A 14,766-nucleotide genomic window follows, 5' to 3' on the forward strand; every position below is an offset into this window, starting at 1 on the left:
TTTTAAATTTTAGAATAATATATCTTAAAAATGGATGTGTTGGCTTTGAGTGAAACTAAGTTGAGAGGGAAGGGCAAGTATGAGTTTGGGAGTGTAGTTGGGAGGTTCTCAGGAGTGAAGAGGGGCAAGGGAGAGAAGGGGTGGCTATACTAGTAAGTGAAGAGATAGGTAAATGTGTAGTGGAGTGGCAAGGAGGTTTCCTCAAGGTTAATGTGGATGAAGGTGAGACTGGGAAAGGAGATGTAGGTTTTTGTAAGTGCATATGGGCCTGGTAGTGAGAAGAGTGTAGAAGAAAGGGAGACTTTTTGGATAGATTTAAATGAGTGCATAGAGGGATTAGGGAGAAACTTCAGTGTAGTAGTATTGGGAGACCTTAATGCTAGGGTAGGAAAAGAACCAATTGACGGAGTGGTCGGGAAATGTGGAGTTCCAGGAAAGAATTGTAGTGGAGAATTAATGGTGGAGATATGTCTAGAGAGTTGATGATAGCAAATACAGTGTTTAGGAAGAAAGTCAAACATAAGTGCACATGGGAGAGGGTGGTGGATGGAAGGGTGGTAGATAGAGCATTAATGGACTATGTAGTGGTAGATAGGAGTATAATAGGAAGAGTTAAGGATGCAAATGTTCTAAGGGTGGGGGAATATCAGATCATTTTCTGGTGGAAGGTAAGTTGAGAGTGGAGGATAGATGGAGAGAGAGGAAGGACAAAAGGTAGGGAGGTGCTTAGAGTGAACTCTTTAAATGAAAAGGAAAAGGAGGAGTACAAGAAGAAGGTGAGAGAGGAGTGGGAAGGAGTAAAGGATAGAGTAGAACTAGGAGTGGAGGAGGAATGGGGATGGTTCAAGGAGGGAGTCAGAAAGTGTGTGAAGATGGTGTGTGGCACAAGAAGGACAGGAGGAAATAGAAGGAAGGGTGTGGTAATTGTTGTTACGGGAATGGCATTGTTTACCTTGAGCTACGGCAATTTCCCGAAAGCTTGTTTAATTTTCGAATCTGGAATCTTTCCTGTAACTTTGTACCACACTATCGTAATTTTAATTAACATTATTAAACTCCCCTCCCTCTTTATTATTTATTTAAGCCTATGTTGTAATTTTGATTAACAAATCGGGAACTTGAGAACTTACTTGATGTATCAGTTGTTCTGTGGCTTCGAAGCCTCGTTAGAACTCCAGCCGAACAAGACTAAATTTTAGTGACTGAACGCCAGACTAGCTTCAACTCTGGTACCAGAACGACAAGCTTTAACCCTGTCACCAGAAGGACAATCAAACCTCGGCTAAGGATTTCTACAGACATCGAAGCCTCAAGAATTCTATTAATTTCTGACGATTAGTTAGAGAACTCAAACAGGTAAGTTCTCTAACATTCTCAGTTTGGATCAATTAATTACTACATAGGATTTTTCTCTAACTAATCAAGAATTCAGATCAGTCTTATAACAATATAGGTTTTCTCTAACTAGTCTGAATTCTCGGATTTAGTTTTTTTTTTTTTCCCCCAGAATTTGAGAATTTACGTAAAAATTTAAATTGAACTTTAGTAGTCGATTTCCACTTTAACTTTCCCCCTTTATGTAGTAAGCCGCTATGTAAACATATTTTATTAAGGTTACGATAGTGTGTGTGGGTACGAAGTCCGGTTTCCTGTTCTTTATACCGAGTTTGTTCGGTTTGATTAATTTCCTCATTTGAGGACCTTGTTAACTTTTGGGAATTTTGTCGGCTTTGGTACCTTGTTTTTCTCGTGAACATTCAGAAATTTCCGAATAGTTCTCTATTCTTGGTGGCCTCTATTGTTATATTGTCGTGGTTTCTTTTGATTTGTTGCCTTTATCCGATTAAGCTAGTATTTAAATCTAAATTATTTTTACTTAATTTCTATCCTCGTTGTGCTTAGTCCATAAGACGGTTTTTTGGCACGACTATTTTGCTTGTGTATTTGTAACTAATTGTTGGGTTGGCGTTGTTATGGCTAGCCATGATAAAACATTGTCCGCTTCGGAAGTTTTGCAAAGACTCCGAAGACAGAGAGCTCATAAAAAGGGGCTTATCTCTAAGGACTTTAAAGCTCTGAATGAGAAATCTGATTCTTTATCTAGTTCCATCCTTGATGATGTGTTAATTCAGATTGAGAATTTCCTTTCAAAAATACAAGATTTCAATGAAGAAATTCAAGATTTGCTCCCCAAAGAAGAAAAGGACGAGGATATGGAGAAATCCAGAGCTTACCGCCTGTCCGTTCTTCTTGAATTGTCTCCGTATAAGGAGCAGAGACATGAGTTAAGGGGAGTTTTTGAATTTCAAATAGGTGAAAAACTAAACAAGTCCACTGATAATTCTGTAAAACTTCCTCTTCCTCCTATTATTCTTCAACGTTTCGAGAACAATTCTAGCAATCCTTTTGCTTATCTAAAATTTAAAAAAGGTTTTCTGAATGCCTTAGCTGGTATCCCCAATCTGACTAATAGTCAGAAGTTAATTTACTTGAAGGGGTACCTCAGAGGGGAGGCTTTCCATTTAGTAGAGAACTTACCAGTGGATGATTCAAGTTTTGACTCTGCTTTCCTTCTTCTTGATGAGTTATATTTCAACAAGGAAGAAATTCTTGATAAGGTGTTGATTTCCATTATCAATGCACCGGAGGTCTCGCTCTTGAGAGACCTTGAAAGTTACATTAGGTCTGTAGATTCCAAGCTACAAGACCTTAAGGGAATTGGGGTAGATTTCAATAGGCCAGGAAGCAAGGGCCTCGTCTTGATAAGTAAATTAATTTCAATTAAATTGCCTAAATTTTTTCTTATTGAATTGTCTCGGGTAATTAATTCTAATTACCCCAATTTTAACCAAATCAAGGAAGTTTACCAGTCAGTTTTGGTTAGACTCAAAATGGGATCAGATGATCTTGGTGTCAAACCTAAAAGAAGCCTTACTACCAGCTCCCTTGCTTTCAAGGAAATTTCCTTTAAAAAAACAGTTGATTCCAGTAAGGGAGTTGATGGCTCCTTTAAGGCCAATTCTAATCCCATTAAGAAGTCTATTAGTAGATGTAAATTTTGCCCCGCTTCTGACCATGCTAGTTCGAAGTGTACTTCATATAAATTCCTTGAGCACAGGAAAGCTAGAGCATCTCAGTTAGGACTGTGCAATAGATGCCTAAATCATGGACATGGTTCTTTGGAATGCTGCTCTGCCTTATAAATGTTTTGTTTGCAACAAACCCGAGCACCATGCAGCCATGTGTCCTATGGCTTATAAGACACCACATTCTGAAGGGAAAGTGTTTAATTTTCATAATTCAACAGATTCCATTGTTCCTTTGGTCTCCCTTCCTATTAGCAGAGGAAAGAGAACTGCCCAATGTCTCTTTTTGTTGGACACTGGAGCACAGTTTTCTATCATTAATAAGGAATTTGTAGAGGACAAAGTTGGACCTTGTTTAAGTCCTCCTATGGACAAGTTAGTTTCTTCCTTTGGTTTACCTCTAATGAATAAAAGAGGTTTTAACTACACTGCTAACTTAACCCCTTCCATACGGTGCCGCACACGTAGGCGTCATGGACTTGGATCTCGGTGGCAGCAGCCAATGCCAGCCGTACGACGTGTCGTAATAATACTCGCATCATAAAATATAGTCACCGCTTATATCAATCGTTCTCTCTTCACCCGTGAATTTTGATAACCATAGAAAATGCGATTACAAAAGAATTAGAAAGAATGTCATTATGGAGGGGCGACTACAATAAATATAATCAAGACGCCGATATGGCAGCCTCGCGAATACACTCGCTCCCCATGACGCCTACGTGTGCGGCACCGTATGGAAGGGGTTAAAACTCCCTTCAGGGATGAATTTGTTTAGTTTGTTCTTTGCCACTGAAGGATTCAACTTGTCCTTACAAATTCCTTCCTTATCTTCTATACTACTTAGTATGAATAATCACCAATTTTTTGTCTTGCCAAGTTTTCCAAAGGTGAAGGGAGACCAACTGAACATTATAGGGATCCTAGGCAACGATATTCTTCAAATTTCTCAAACTTTTCAATTGAAAGTGCCCCCTTGTATGGTAGCCCGTCATGCAAGGTTATCAAACTTGCTAATGGTTACACTCCATACGGGACTGGGGCTCAATATATCCCTCCTAGTGAGAAGCCTTTCTACCTAAAGAGAATGATAAGGGGGATTCCTGAAATGCTCTTTAATGAAATCCAAGACGTTGATAGTTTCAAATGCAAGGAGAGGCCTTTGAGGATAAAACCAGGCTCTGACCTTGGAGTGGATTCTTATAATTGCTTAGAGGAATATCATGGAGATTCACTTGTTTTCTACAATTCTTCTTTCAAGACCAATGGAGTTTCTCTAAAGAAAACTGAGAAAGGCACTTCCCTTACTCAGTCTTATAAGACTGTTAAATATTTTCCTCCCAAAAGGTTAGGCAAAGAAAAGTTTCTTGTCAACTTCTGTTTAGAACCTGTAAGTTCTCAATTTGATCCTTTGCAGGAAGTCGTTATTAATTCTAATGTTGAGTATGGTCTTGACAATTTCTATTCTTTAGAGTCCATTGGTATTAAAGAGGAGCAGACCCAGGATATTGATAATTTACACATTGATGAATTTAAACAGTCCATTTCCTTCAAGAATGGACATTACTATGTGAAGATCCCATGGAAAAAGGATTTGGTGGATCTTGTTCCCTCTAACCTTAAGATATCTCTAGCTGTAGCTCAAAGGGTTTATGACAAACTTGAGCAAAAGGGGCTTAGAGAGGATTATGAAGCTGTGTTTGACCAGTAAGAGGCCTTGGGTATTATTGAGCCAGTAACTAAAAGAGTCCCTGAACAAATCTTTATACCCCATAGACATGTGTTGAAGGATGATGATCTTTCCACTTCTAGAATAAGGCCAGTTTTCAATTGTTCTCTCAAAGTAGGAAAAGCTCCTTCCTTAAATGAAGCTGCATTCCCAGGAGTTGACTTGATGAACAGCCTTCTCTCTCTCTTGTTGTATTTCAGGACCAATAATCATGTCATTTTGGCTGATGTTATGAAAGCCTTCTTGCAGATTCATTTGAAGGATGAGGCTGATCATAACAGGTTCTGTTTTTTCAGGAGGATTAACGACCAGTATATACCCTTCAGATATAATACTATCATTTTTGGCTTCATTTGCTCTCCTTTCATTCTAAATTTCATTATCCAACACCATCTTTCTTTGCAGCCTGACTCTCTAACTGCCTCCTTAATCAAAGATAAATTTTATGTAGACAATTTGGTCTACACTACTAACGAGCTTTGTTCCCTCCCTGCAATGGTCGAGAAGATTAATGAGATCATGTTCAATGGAGGTTTACCTCTCAGGAAGTGGACATGCAATTCGACTTCTGTTCTTTCTGTTATTGATCAAGAAGTAGTTTGCAATAAAGAGGTTAAAGTCTTGAGTTATATTTATAATAAGGATCATGATACTTTGAGAATCAAGGATGTTTCCCTTGACAAGAATGCCTTGACCAAAAGACAAGTTTTGTCTTCCTTGTCTTCTGTATTTGATCCTTTAGGGTTTTTCTCTCCTGTGCTCTTGCATGGAAAAATCCTTATTAGAGAGATGTGCCAAAAGATGGTGGATTGGGATTGGAAATTGGATAGAGAGTTACTTGTTAGATGGAACAAGTTATGTGAAAATTTTAGGGAGGTTAATAACCTATCCTTTAAAAGGAAAACCTTATGTACAGAGTTTCCCTTTAAATTGTTTGTATTTGCTGATGCTTCCAAGGAAACCTATGGATGTGCCATATATGTAGGGCAAGAAGGAAGAGAATTAAAGGAGTCTAATACCTCTCTTCTATTTGCCAAGGTCAAGATGGCTCCTATTAAACAGAGAACTTTACCGTCTTTGGAGCTTATGGCAACTTTTCTATCTTTGAAATGCCTCAACACTATTTTTGAGGAAGGACTGCTGTCTGCCCCACTGGTTGAATCAGTGGTTCTTTTTGTTGATGGTCAAGTTGCCCTTTCTTGGATCCTGACCAACAAGGCTCCTAAGAAAAATATATTTGTCAATAATAGATTGAAGGAAATTTCCAATCTTTTGGAAATTTTCAAGGCCAAGTTCACACCCATTTCCTTTATTTATGTTCCTTCTGAACTGATTTCCTAACTAAACCTTGTAGTGCTAAGGTGTTCAAGGAAAAATTTAATTGGTGGGTTTATGGACCTGAATGGTTGTTGTGGCCTCCTCATACTTGGCCAAAGGGTCACTTGGGATGTATTCCCTCCTGTTTCAAGGGAGACATTGTCAATGCTGCTGTTGTACAAGTTGACACTCCTCCTCTAATAGATGTCTCTAAGTTTTCTTCCTATAGTAAACTTTTTCATCATACTTCTTTGATTTTTAAGGCTGTCTTTCTGTTCAAGAAGTCTAATGTTGACTCTGTTAAGGCAGCATCTAATTATTTGATGAGTATTATGCAAAGGGATCCCTTTCCTGCTGAATTGCTTATTTGCAGAATTCCAACACTAATGATGTACCTCCTTTGCTAAGTCAAATGAACTTGTTCTTGGACAAGAATGGTTTGATTAGGTCCAAGGGCAGAATTGACATGAACATTAACCTCAAATATGAGGTTGTCAATCCCCTTCTCTTGTCCAAATCTCATCATTTAACTAAAATCCTAATTTTCTTTGCTCATTGTCAAGTTATGCACATGGGACTACAAGCCACACTTAATTTCCTTTGTATGCACGGATTCTGGATACTTAAGGCCAGACAAGCTGTTTTAAGCATTTTGAAGGATTGTATAGTTTGTAGGAAATACAATTCCCGTGCAGTTAATTATCCTTCCTCTTACCTGCCTCTAGGGTGAATCTAAGTGTGCCCTTTGCCCATACTGGTGTAGACTACACAGGACATTTATGGGTTAGAGATAGGAATGGAGAGAAGGTTAAAATATACATTCTTATCTTCACATGTTTCAATACTAGAGCAGTTCATTTAGAAGTTGTGAATACTATGTCCACTCCTGAGTTTATTTTGGCTTTTGTTAGGTTTGCTAACAGGTATGGAATTCCTTCTGCTGTTTATTCTGACAACGCTAAATCTTTTGTTCAAGTGGGAAAAGTTATTGAACAGCTTTTATCTTCTGAATTTGAAGAGAAATTTAAAAACTTCCCCTGTTCAGCATAGAACCATTCCTGTTTATGCAGCTTGGTATGGTGCCACTTGGGAAAGGTTAATACAGACAGTGAAACAATGTTTGTATAAGGTATAGGGTAAGTCTGTTCCTTCCCTGGCAGAGATTACCACTCTTTTGTCTGATGTTCAAAAAATTTTGAACAATAGACCACTAACTTATCGTTCTTGTGAAAATGAGGTAGATGTTATTACCCCAAATCATTTTCTTATTGGAAGGACCATTCCTTCCTTGATGTTTGGAGACTTGGAACAAGTCCCTTAATGGGAATCAGGAGAAGACTACCCTTCTCTTCTCAACTTGGTTATGGACTGTAGGGATTATTTCTATGAAGAGTTCAAGAAACGATGGTTGACAGAGTACTTGGTCAGCTTAAGGGAAAGGGATAGAGCTGCATATCACAGTTCTAGAAGCTGGGAAAAGGGAGATATTGCCTTTTTGAAACTCCCCTTCAAGACCAGACCCTTCTGGCCCTTAGTTCGTATTGTGGAAACTTTTCCTGACCAAGACAAGGTGATACATACAGTCTCTGTCGTTAAGCCTGATGGAAACTCTATTAAAGTGAACATCAAACTTTTAATCCCTCTAGAGCTCCATGCTGAGTTGAGTTCCAGTCTTGAGGATGAATCCCCTGGGGTTCCTAATGTTCAGGCTAGAGAGTCTGAACCCTTTGAAGAGGTCTCAGATGCAGAGGAGGTTAACTCTTTACAAGACGATTGTGTCTCTGAAACCTACCTCTGTGAGGCCAACTTGTGGGACTGCACTGGCCTCTAGAGACCTAGTAAGGTCTCTAGCAATCAAAAACTTGTTATAAATTTTGTTCGAAAGTGTTATATTTTTTAAACACTTTCTTTTTGTTGTTGGGGAGGCTGTGGTAATTGTTGTTATGGGAATGGCATTGTTTACCTTGAGCTACGGCAATTTCCCGAAAGCTTGTTTAATTTTCGAATCAGGAATCTTTCCTGTAACTTCATACCACACTATCATAATTTTGATTAATATTATTAAACTCCCCTCCCTCTTTATTATTTATTTAAGCCTATGTTGTAATTTTGATTAACAAATCGGGAACTTGAGAACTTACTTGAAGTATCAGTTGTCCCGTGGCTTCGAAGCTGTTTTGAAGGCTCGTTAGAACTCCAGCCGAACGAGACTAAGTTTTAGTGACTGAACGCCAGACTAGCTTCAACTCTGGTACCAGAACGACAAGCTTTAACCCTGTCACCAGAAGGACAATCAAACCTCGGCTAAGGATTTGTACAGACATCAAAGCCTCAAGAATTCTATTCATTTCTGACAGTTAGAGGACTCAAACAGGTAAGTTCTCTAACGTTCTCAGTTTGGATCAATTAATTACTACAAGGGTAGTGAGTGGTAGGATGAGGAAACAAAGAAGGTTGTAGAAGAGAAGAAGCGAGCTTTCACAGAATAGGATGAGGGAGTCATATGAGAGGTACAAAGAAAAGAGAAGAGAAGTAAAGCACAAGATAAAGGAGGCAAAGAGGAGAACAGATGTAAAATGGGGTAAGAGTGTGACAGAAAAATTTGAAAGTAATAAAAAGATGTTTTGGAAAGAAATTAAAGAGAGGAAGAGAAGGTGAATCAAGTAGAGAAGAAAAGGTAAAAGGTGCAGATGGAGAGATGATAATGGAAGAGAAGGCAGTGAGAGGAAGATGGGCAGTGTATTTTAGGGAGTTCCTAAATGTGAAGGAGGAAAAAGAGGGAAGGATAGTTGCAATGGGAAGTGCTAAGAAAATGATCGGGTATGAGTGAGGAAAATGTAGGAGATATAAGGAAGGATGAAGTAAAGGCAGTTGTTAAGATGATGAGAGCAGGTAAGGCACCTGATCTGGATGGATGCCATGCAGAATGTCTTATAAAAGGAGCAGTAATGGTGGACTGGCTGGTGAGGCTATTTAATGTTTGTTGGAGAGAGGGTAGAGTGCCAGAGGACTGGCCTGTATAGTTCCACTCTACAAGGGAAAAGGGGATAAGTGTGAGTGTAGTAGTTTCAGAGGGATTAGCTTGTTAAGTGTAGATGGGAAGGCTTATGGGAGGATCCTGATTGAGAGGATTAGGAGAGGAACAGTGTGGATTTAGGACAGGTAGAGGTTGCGTAGATCAGACTTTGTGGTAAGACAGATATGTGAGAAAGCTATAGGAAAAGGGAAGGATGTTTTTTGGGCTTTTATAAATCTGGAAAAGGCTTATGACAGGGTAGACAGGAAGGCACTGTGGGAGGTTTTGCAGATATACGGGATAGGAGGAAAGCTTCTAGGAGCTGTCAGGAGTTTTTACGATAGTAGAGCATGTGTCAGAATTAGAACTGGAGAGAGTGAGTGGTTCGAGGTAAAGGTGGGACTTCGTCAGGGATGTGTTATGTCGCCCTGGCTGTTCAACTTATATATGGATGGGGTGGTATGAGAGGTAAATGCAAGGGTAGGTCAGGGATTGGAGATGGTTAAAGAAAATGGAGAAAAGTGGGAAGTGAGCCAGCTGTTGTTTGTGGACAACACTGCGCTTGTAGCAGGATCAGAGGAGGGATTGAGGAAGCTGGTGACAGAGTTTGGGAGAGTGAGTGAAAGAAGAAATTTGAAGATAAATGTGGGTAAAAGTAAGGTGATGAGATGTACAAGGGGTGAAAGTGGCAGTAGACTGGAAGTGAGCATTAAGGGAGAGTGACTGGAGGAAGTGGATAGTTTTAGATACTTGGGTGCAAATGTGGCAGGAAAGGGAGGAGTGGAAGTGGAGGTAGAATGTAGATTGAGAGAAGTGAGTAAATGCCTTGGTGGATTAAAAAGTATAATAAGGAATAGACATTTGGGAATGGATGCTAAGAGGAGATTATATAAAGGAGTGATTGTGCCAACAGCACTGTATGGGGCAGAAACATGGAACATAAGAGAGGAAGAGAGAAGGAGTTTGAATGTGTTTGAGATGAGGTGTCTGAGAAGTATGATGGGGGTTACTAGGTTGGTTAGAGTGAGAAATGAGGAGGTGAGGAGGAGAACGGGGGTGGAAAGGGAGTTGGGAGATAGAGTTGATGAAAGAGTATTAGTATGGTTTGGACACATGGAAAGAATGAGTGAAGAAAGACTAGTAAAAGAGATATGGAAGGCAGATGTGGAGGGAGTGAACATGAGGGGGCGACCTAGGAGTAGATGTATGGATGGGGTGAAAGGAACTTTGGGGAAGAGGGGAATGTCTGTTGAGGAAGGACGGGAGAAGACAGAAGACGGGTGAATGGAGAATGGTTGTATATGGATGCTGCTGTAATGCATGAGGTGGAATGGGTGGGGGGATGGGGGGTGAGGTATGTGTGAGAAAAAATTGACGCAGCCTGAAGGGATTTCTCCCTGTCCTCTCCTTTTCTGCATGAGGGGACGGAGAGCGTGGGTCGCCGATTTAATGAAGTGGCCCTGCTGTGGATGTGTTGTGTCTTGTGACATTTCTTCTGACCCAGGGTAGTGGACAAGATGCAGGGATGACTTGTCATCCAGGAGGTTCCAAGAGAAGAGGGAGGATGGAGGGGAGTGGGGTGTATTAGGGATGGAATGGGTGGGATTGTTTTTTATGCCTTTGTTTTTTGGCTACCTCCCTTGTAAGGGGGAAAAAGGCCTTTCTTATATGTACCGTATTTTTCGGACCATAAGGTGCTTTGTACCATAAGGCGCACCCGTAATTTGCTATTCTCCGTCCTTACATAAGGCGCACCTGACCATAAGGCGCAGCTGGTCTCGTCATCGGATAATCATGCTTATGTGAGTGCATTCAGAACTGAACATTTTCGTTGTCGAATGAGAAAAATCGGTTGGGATTTAGCAAAATTACAAAAATAAATGATATATTTTCTTATTTTGGTCAGTGAAATCAGACCACCTCCATGGACGGTCTGCCCTATCAATACCCCTAAAAAACAACATAAACACGTTACGGGAATTGTGGGGAATAAAACCAACATTAGCAGTTTTATTCCCGGAATTCTCTATTCACTTAAAAACACAAGATTACAAATGAAGGTAAATTTTTAGTTTTGACTATTGGCGAAATATAACAATAGAAAATTATTAATTTTGTAAATTGTAATGTATCAATGTAATATGCAATTTTGTGAGCAGAAATAAAAAACAAAAAGGGTACTAAAACAGATTTCGTAAGTAACGAAGTCTTGTCGGACGAATGGTACGCCATGTTTGTTATGATAGATGCCGACGTCGAAGAAATGAAAGGGTGATAAATTCGTCTAACCTAACCTAACCTAACCTGTGTTTAATAAATCGTTACCTGCAAATTAAATGTCATCCGGCTCATCCTCGTTGTCGTCGTCGTGAGAGACGTTGGCGGGCTTTTCAACCACTCTCAGCTTGTGGGGTATACAAAGGTCCTATGCTACCGACTTTGTTCATTAGCATATTTGCTTGTAGCAAGGTATTTTTTATTTTCATTTCCGCCCACAAAATTGTATATTACATTGATACATTTTAATATACAAAATTAATAATTAATTTTCTATTGCTATATGGCGCCCATGGTCGAAAATAAAAAAAAACACCCAAATGACTACAGTCTGAGTGGAGCGAGACTAGACCAATGCAAAATGGCTGTCTTTGTTGTGGACGCTATCATGTCATAGCCATGATAGCATGAAAGAATGCGGTGGCATGGACTCGAAAACTGTCGAAGTTTTCGCAATTTTCTTGTCAAGATACATGCATCTTGGTTATAACTTGGTTGTAACTTTTGCTAGACCTATGCACTGTCGCCGTCGGCAGGCTAGCTACAAAACGTGTGAAAATAGTACGTCACTGTTCGAAGCATTTTTTTGCACTGAAGCCACACATAAGGTGCACCTCACGCTAAGGCGCACCACCCAATTTTGGCCGATTTTAAGGATTTTGCCCGCGCCTTATGGTCCAAAAAATACAGTATGTATATTTTAAATGGTAAAATAATGCATCTGCAGTATTAAAGGTTAATGTTTTCAGAAAGCTTATAAAGGTGGAGATCATGTTAGGTTTAGTACTACTGAAAGGGTTCATGTACTGGAAAAGTTTGGAAAACATTGATCCAGACAATAGGACCATTAACTTCTCCAATACAAGTCAAATACTCGTGTGCACATTATGTTGCCTGATGTATGATGATACATCACAATATGCATGTTATAATATGTAAAGTTATAGCTGTTATACTCATTCACTTTCACCCAGAATGTTTATAATTGCAGAAAATGAATTCAAGCCTGTTCACAGCATACAGGGGTCACTCAGCAACAACTACAAAATAGATGTAATCAGGACCAACATTGCACATATATTTTGCAACTAGCACACATAAAAAAGATGCACACACACAAGGTTTTCAAATTATATTAAAATCCATTCAATAAAAAAGTTTCATCCAAACCTCAACTTACAAATTCTTTAAAAATATGATAATTGCCAACTGTCAAACCAATAATTACTTTTTTCCCCCCCTTCTCTAACTCTAGCGCATGTGCACACATACTTTTCAGAGAAGGCAAAGTTTGCTCACAAGCAGATTTCTGAACACACAGCAAAAAATCAAAAGGAACCTTGATGAGGCCACCAACACCAGCATCCTCATATACTCGCTCTCGCTTCATGACGGCTATGTAGGCATCATCATATTCTAGGGGTTAAGGGATATTTGCTTGTAGTGGTTCCTCTGAGATAATTGTTGCAGAGAATTCTCTGTCACATATCCTCAGAATGCACCAATGTCCATACCTCTATCTGCAGATGCTGTCCCATGGATCTGGCACTCGGATCTCTGTCAAGTTTGACTGATTTTTCTGGATGGATTTGATTCATTCCTCCAGATCTTTTATGTGGTTACTCCCCTCCTCACTGTCACCTCTGCCTTCACTAAATCTAACTAGTGAATACTACCCTCCTCACTGTCCTCTTTTCCTCCTCCAGACCTTGTATCTGTATTATTGGCATGATATTTCTATTGGTGTCAAAATACAGGCCAGTGGGTGTGTGCCTTAGCCCCTTACCTCCCTTGTAAGGGGGAAGAGCCCCTTGCTATATAGATAGCTAGATAGTCAAAATACAATTATCTATATCATCTGCATAGTATCCTGTGTCCTATACTAGTTGTATTGTGTCCACAAAGCTCTTTCTGTTCCAAAGCTGCATACTAGTATTCCTATCTCTACTCTTCTAATCACATTCTTATCAACTATTTTATTTTTCTGTCCATGAAAATTAAATAAGAAGATACAGAGTAACCTCAGTTTATGAAGTTAATTTGTTAAAAAAAAAAGTATGTGAACTGAATATTTGTGAACAGAAACATATTTTCCTATAAAAGAATATGAACCCAAGAAATCCATTTATTCCAGGGGTTTTATTCACAAGCTTGGCATACAACTACCTTGCTTTCTGACAAATGATTGCCTCAGAAGTGCTATTGCCTAGTAACTGATTCTCATTCATCTACACAAGTACATACATACATTTACCAAGGCTTTTTCCCCCTTACAAGGGAGGTAGCCAAAAAAGGGAAAGGCATAAAAACACTCCCACCCATTTCATCCCTACATACACTCCACACCCCTCCCACCCTCCCTCTCATCTGAGCACCTCCTGGATCTACACAAGTAGTAACTTTAAATTTTGTCAATTATTTCTGGGAAATAGGGTTGATGAAACTATTGGGATGGTTTGGACACATGGAAAGAATGAGTGAGGAAAGATTAGTAAAAGAAGTGTGGAAAGCAGAGGTGGATGGAGTGAATATGATGGGGTGAACAAGGATGAAATGCATGGATGGGGTAAAAGGGGTGTTGAGCAAGAGGGGATATTGTTTGAGGAAGAAAGGAAGAAGGCAGAAGATACAGGTGAGTGGAGAATGGATATGTATGGATGATGCTGTGATGCATGGAGGGGAGTGGGTGGGGGATTGGGGAATGGTTATGTATTTGTTTCCCTAGTTGTATTTACCAAGCTGTATTTTACGGGAAGAGAGCTATGCTCATAGTGACTTGCTTTTGTATCTTTCAGCAGCCAGTTTGATCTTAAATTCTTGTATAGTTTTTGCACTCACTGTTTCTTCATTCATTTTGTTCCAGATATCTATCACTCTGTGTGGGAAGCTATTCTTTTTCAGATCTCTTCTACAAATATCCTTTTTAAGTTTCTTTTCATGCCCTCTAGTTTTTCTTGTATCCCACTTTGATAAGTCATCTCTCTCAAGGACTTCCATCCCTTTCATAATTCTTTAAATAGTTAGCAGATCTCTTTCTCTTCTTTGTTCCAGGGTAGGTAGTTCAAGTTTGTCCAATCTTTGTTCATTCATCCATGTAGTCAAAAACCACTTTCATTGAACTTAATAAATTGAAAGTTTCTCAAACTAATTTGTTGATATGTTTGTCTGGTGTCATGTTGGTGATAGTTACTCCTAGGTCCCTTTCCGAGTTGACTTTTTTAATTTCCTTTGTACCAATTTTGTATTGTCCTGATATTCTGTTTTTGTTTTTTCCATATCCGTCTGCGGTATTGGCTGCTTGTTATTGTGGCAAAGTAGCATGCATTTGATACTTTAGGGTC

The 14,766-nt window shown here is 39.4% G+C and overlaps 1 protein-coding gene across 5 annotated transcripts in view; it reads left to right on the forward strand.

The window, feature by feature from the left end:
* Positions 1-14,766, forward strand: part of Hmgs (hydroxymethylglutaryl-CoA synthase) — a 285,981-nt gene that overhangs the window by 151,011 nt on the left and 120,204 nt on the right. The window lies entirely within an intron of this gene.

Source organism: Oratosquilla oratoria, chromosome 28 (genome assembly GCF_046742065.1).
Source record: "Oratosquilla oratoria isolate Oo_2021 chromosome 28, ASM4674206v1, whole genome shotgun sequence".
Lineage (NCBI taxonomy): Eukaryota > Metazoa > Arthropoda > Malacostraca > Stomatopoda > Squillidae > Oratosquilla > Oratosquilla oratoria.